Consider the following 6,000-nt stretch of genomic DNA (forward strand, 5'->3'; position numbering starts at 1 on the left):
CTGTTGCTAAAATGTGTCTGGTATGTAAACCTTGGTCACTCAGAGTGAGGTGCCAAGCACCAGAAACCTTTGTTCCTAACCAGTACCAGTTGTTCAACAGGGAGATGGTCCCAGGTGTCACTCTGTTCTCATTCATTCTGGAATGCGAACAGCACTCCCTTTTCCTCCTCCTGATTTGAGCCATGGTTGCAATCCTGGGACCTGGGCCCAGGGCCCACAGGAGGCTGCTGGCTCCACATTCTGTCAGGATTTCTAGAAGCAACCAGCAGAGGACACCATTGGCACGTCCAACTGGCGAGGCAGCACCTGCCCCAGCTCTGTAGCACCCAAACCGTCCCTTTAGACTGACTGTATAATCCCAGAAGGGCAGCAGCACCCCACGGAACTCACTTACGTAGGCACTAGCAGTCCCCTCCCCTCTGAAAGATACAAAATGGAGAGAGGTGGGAGCTGCCCTTATCTTTCAGTTTTCAAGTCCCCAATCAGGGTGCTGGGGATTCAGCAGTACCTGTCCCCCTAGAAACCCAGTTTCAGAAAATGGTATGGTCAGGCGGCCATACAGGACCGGATGGAACAAGGGGGAGGGGACGAGACCTCAGAACTCTAAAGGGATGTCTTCCCCAGAAGCCTCAGCCCACTCTTTCAAGTGTTCCCGTCTAGATATTGCTGAAGCTTTCAGACGCTGACTTCCCTTGCCTCCCCTCCCTTGGCTTGTCTCCAAAGCCTCTGAGTGCTTTCCTATTCCATAATTTAGCATTTTGGTAATCAAGGTCTGCCTTACCAAACCATCTGTGGCCATACATATGAGAGGGGCTTTTGCAGGGAGGGCCTCTGCTTTCTTGGTTCTTTCTGTCCAAACACTTTTGGGAAACCCCACCCCAACCCTCCTCATTCCCTAGGGCAGAGCATGTAGTGGCACAGTGAAAATTTTACTTCTCTTAGTGTCTCTCAGAACAGAAGGACAGAGACAGGAAAGGCCAGGGGTCTGAGGAAGGGTGGGTAAGGTGGTGCACCCACACTGGGCAGGGGTATGTGAAGTTTGGAAGGTACAAGGCTAGAATGCCAGGCTAAAGGATTTTGATGAGAACCTCTCTCTCTTTCTTTTAAAAGATTCATTTTAGGGACACCTGGGTGGCTCAGCAGTTAAGCGTCTGCCTTTGGCTCAGAGCATGATCCTGGAGTCCCGGGATCGAGTCCCACATCAGGCTCCCTGCATGGAGCCTGCTTCTCCCTCTGCCTGTGTCTCTGCCTCTCTTTCTGTGTCTCTCATGAATAAATAAATAAAATATTTTAAAATAATAATAATAAAAGATTCATTTCATTTATTTTAGGGAGGGAGAGCACAAGCAGAAGGGGCAGAAGGAGAGGGAAAAAGAATCTCAAGAAGACTACATGTTGAATGTGGAGCCCCCACGCGGGGCTCAATCCCAGGACGCTGAGATCATGACTTGAGGCGAAGTGAGACACTTAATCAACTGAGCCACCCAGGCCCCCCCAATGTGCAGAATCTCTTGAGATGGCAGGATCTGATCCATCAGGTCTGGAAAAGGGAGACAGGTGTGGCAGAAAGGGCTGTGGCCCAGCCTAGCCCTAGTGCAGCCCCTGAGCAGGGCTGACTCTGTCTTCCCAAGGTGTTGGAGCTTCAGAGAATGGCCATGGAAACTTGGACTCACCCCAGCCCGGTGAGCAAGGACGGCCATCCTATCCTATACCAAGGCGAGGGCTTGCAGACCAAAAGAATATAGGAGTTTATCACCAACAGACAGAAGGAATTTCCAGAAGGTGAACTTCAGAAAGAAGGAAAATGACTCTAGAGAAGAGACCTGAGAGGCAAGAAGGAATAGTGGTGATGTCGAATTTGGGTAAGGGGTGGTGGGGGGGAGGCGGCTCTTAAAAAGTCAAAGTACTGGAGAACACAACCCCTTAAGAACAGGGGTAGTTGGGGATCCCTGGGTGGCGCAGCGGTTTGGCGCCTGCCTTTGGCCCAGGGCGCGATCCTGGAGACCCGGGATCGAATCCCACATCAGGCTCCCGGTGCATGGAGCCTGCTTCTCCCTCTGCCTGTGTCTCTGCCTCTCTCTCTCTGTGTCTCTCATGAATAAATAAATAAAATCTTAAAAAAAAAAAAAAAAGGATTTCATACCTGTAGGGCAAATTTGAAAAATTCAACATATAGTGCTAGAACCCCACTGGAAATCTCTGTTTGAAGCAACTGTAGCAGGAAGACACAGGTTACAAGCCTGGAAAATGACAGACCCTTAAAGATAGAAAGAAGAAAAGTGAGCTTCTTACTAGTTCCTTACACTTCAAGTGAACAGAAGAGTTTATGGACTTTCCTCCATTCTCACGCTGGATATTTGGTGACTTATGTAATTATTCAAAACAATGCTTGACATATCTTAACATGAACTTAGTATTTATTTCATAAGACAAACTCCCTGAAATGTTAGAACCAGCTTATAGAATAATACAATGAGCAATAGGAACTTGTTTTAGCTTAACATTTTTTTAATGAAGCGATTTACAATCTTATAAAAGGAGCCAATGTTTCTGATACGTTTTGCTCCTTCATAATAAGGGGACTTATATTTTTTTGCCTTCACCATCTTTAATCATCTTTCCAAACTGTTATTTGGTAATTATTCAGGAACTCCAATTGTGTCAAGGTCAATCTTGGTATTTTATATTATCCTAGGGAGTTATTCATTTCCTCTGAATTATCCAGCTGGTTGTTGTACTTTTTCTCAGGACATTCTCTAGTGATTATTTCTATTTCTCCTGGATCTGTGATAATGAACCTGCACCAGTCCTCTTTCTCAAGCCTATGTATCTTTAAAGTTCTGTTTTGTTTTTTACTGTGAGTGTTTTATTTGAGCATTTTTGTTTACAAAAATATGGAACAACTCACCAATGTACTGTGTCATCCTTGTGCAGGAGCCATGCTAAATCTTCTCTATTGTTCCAGTTTTAGCACATGTCCTGCTGAAGTGAAGACTTTAAGTTTCTTTTTTCTTTTTCTTTTTAAGATTTATTTGTTTTTTTTAGAGGGGGAAGGGGCTGAGGGAGAGGAAGAGAGAGAGAATCTTTTTTTTTTTTTAAAGATTTATTTTTATTTATTTATGATAGTCACAGAGAGAGAGAGAGGCAGAGACACAGGCAAAGGGAGAAGCAGGCTCCGTGCACCGGGAGGCCGACGTGGGATTCGATCCTGGGTCTCCAGGATCGCGCCCCGGGCCAAAGGCAGGCGCCAAACCGCTGCGCCACCCAGGGATCCCGAGAGAGAGAATCTTAAGCAGACTCTGCTCCAAGCATGGAGCCTAATGTGAGGCTCCATCTCACCACCCTGAGATCACAGCCCAAGCTGATTTTAGTATATGTGCTGCCGAAGCGAGCACCACAGCCCAAGCTGAAATCAAGAGTCAGACGCTCAGCCAACTGCACCACCCAGGCACCTGCACTTTAAGTTTCTTATTGAAGGGACGCCTGGGTAGCTCAGCAGTTGAACTTCTGTCTTTGGCTCAGGGCGCAGTCCTGGTCCTGGGATTGAGTCCTGCATCGGACTCCCTGCATGCAGCCTGTTTCTCCCTGTCTGTGTCTGCCTCTCTCTCCGTGTGTGTCTCTCATGAATATATAAGAAATAAAATAAAATAAAAATTCTTATTGAAGAATAGGCATACAGTAAAGTACACAAACAATAAGTATACAGCTCAATATATTTTCACAAAGTGAGCAAACACTCATGTATCCAGCATCCAGATGAAGAAATGAAACATGTCCACCCCGGCTTCCTACTTGCTCCTCATTGCTCCATTTCAATCTCTATCCCCAAAGACAATATACTTACTTCTAGCAGTGTAAATTACTTTTGTCTGTCTTTATAGTCATGGAAACAATGTGTACGATTTTATATGTGGCTTATAGTGTACTGTGTCTATGAGAGTCACCCATGGCTTTAATTCTATTATATGAATATCCACCATTTATCCGTTCTACTTTTTTTTTTAAGATTTTATTTATTTATTCTTGAGAGACACAGAGAGAAACAGAGAGGCAGAGACACAGGCAAAGGGAGAAGTAGGCTCCATGCAAGGAGCCTGACGTGGGACTTGATCCAAGGTCTCCAGAATCACGCCCTGGGCTGAAGGCGGCACGAAACTGCTGAGCCACCCAGGCTGCCCCCATTCTACTATTAATGGACATTTGGGTTGTTTCCAGTTTGGGATGGTAATAAATAGAGCTGTTCTGAACATTCTTGTTCATGCTTTTGGCTGAACATACATTTTTCTGTTGCTAAGCCAACATATTTTTTGCTCTCTTCTTTTTAAAGTTTTATAATAGGAATTTTCAAATATCCTCAAAAGTAGATGAAATGGAATAGCAAACCCATGAAACCCATAACCCAGCTTTGATAAACATCATCTTGGGAGCCCAGACTCATATGTCCCCATGTTTTTCTTTTCTTTCTTTCTTTTTCAATGTCAGAGGAACTTAAAGCAAATTCCAGATCTCATTCCATCCTCCTGGTTGTACACATTGTAATGTACATATCATATGCATAATATATGTACACAAAAATGTTTCTCTAGCAGAGGATTTTTTTCTTAACATAACCATCATGCCCGTATCATACTCAATCACATTTCCTGATTTTATAGTCTGTGTTCAGATTGCTCTGATAATCTTAAAAATGTTTCTCTATCCTGTTTGTGTGAGGGTCCAAACAGGGTCTGTCTGCATTGTTCATTCCTGTGGATGTCTCTATGTCTCTTTCATCTATCACAGTCCCCTCTCACCATTTCTCATGACTTTTATTTTTGGTGAAATGAGTTCACTTGCTTGCGGACTGCCCACGCATGATTTGGCTGATTGCATCCTCGTGGTGATGTCTAATGTGTTCTGCTGACCGTTTTTCATGTAGACTGGCAGGTACATTTAGAAGCTATTATTTTGTTTTTTTTAATCTTTTATTTATTTATGATAGTCACACACAGAGAGAGAGAGAGAGAGAGAGAGGCAGAGACACAGGCAGATGGAGAAGCAGGCTCCATGCACTGGGAACCCGACGTGGGATTCGATCCCGGGTCTCCAGGATCGCGCCCTGGGCCGAAGGCAGGCGCTAAACCGCTGCGCCACCCAGGGATCCCTAGAAGCTATTATTTTGGAAAGAACACTTCACAGGCGATGCTTGTGCATCACATCAGGAGGCGTGTTCTGCTTTTTGTTTTGTTTTTGCTTTTAAATTAATATATCTTTATTTTTAAATTTTATTTAAATTCAATGAATTAACAAATAATGTCTTATTGGTTTCAGAGGTCGAGGTCAGTGATGCATCAGTCTTATATAACACCCAGTGCTCATCACATCACGTGTCCTCCTTCATGCCCATCCCCCAGTTACCCCGTCCCCCAGAGTGTTCTGATTTTAATGATGTGACAATTGACTCATGGGTTCAGGAGTTGTTGGCAAAATGCACCAGTTATAAAGTCCCCTATCAACCTTCATGTGATGGTTTTAGCAGCTGTTGATCATGCTCACCTACATCCTTCATTAACTAGGCATTATGAAATGGTGATTTTTCTAATTAGATCATTAGTTCTGTAGTCTTAGCTGAAATTTTTCTAAAAGGAAAAGCTTTTCATTATCAGCTATTTGGTTACCCTGAAATATAATCAAGTACAAGATAGGCAAGAAGTCTTGATTTTTTTCTTTTTTCTTTTTTTTTTTAGCACCAATTTCAACATAAATATTTGGTGCCTATACTAGCCAGAGCCCAGTCAGGAGACAGAAACTAACTATACCAACTACTTCAATGGTGAAAATATCATCTAAAGAAATGTTAAACGAGGTCTTTAGGAATTAAGAAGGCAGAACAGTGAACAGGGAGGTATCACAGAACAACTAGAGGGAGAGCGAGCTCCCCTAGACCTGGGGAAGAAAAGGGAAGAGTTGGGGATGATTAGACCTCAGAAGCGGGCAGGAGGGAGGGGCCCCACATTGCTG

At 44.0% G+C, this 6,000-nt stretch overlaps 1 non-coding gene across 1 annotated transcript; it reads right to left on the reverse strand.

The window, feature by feature from the left end:
* Positions 1–2,888: 2,888 nt before the first annotated feature.
* LOC121472454 lies at positions 2,889–2,995 on the reverse strand. The gene has a single exon (XR_005982920.1). It is a non-coding gene; the product is annotated as a U6 spliceosomal RNA (small nuclear RNA).
* Between the last annotated feature and the right edge of the window lie 3,005 nt (positions 2,996–6,000).

The sequence above is a fragment of the Vulpes lagopus genome, chromosome 11, assembly GCF_018345385.1.
Source record: "Vulpes lagopus strain Blue_001 chromosome 11, ASM1834538v1, whole genome shotgun sequence".
In the NCBI taxonomy this organism is placed as follows: domain Eukaryota; kingdom Metazoa; phylum Chordata; class Mammalia; order Carnivora; family Canidae; genus Vulpes; species Vulpes lagopus.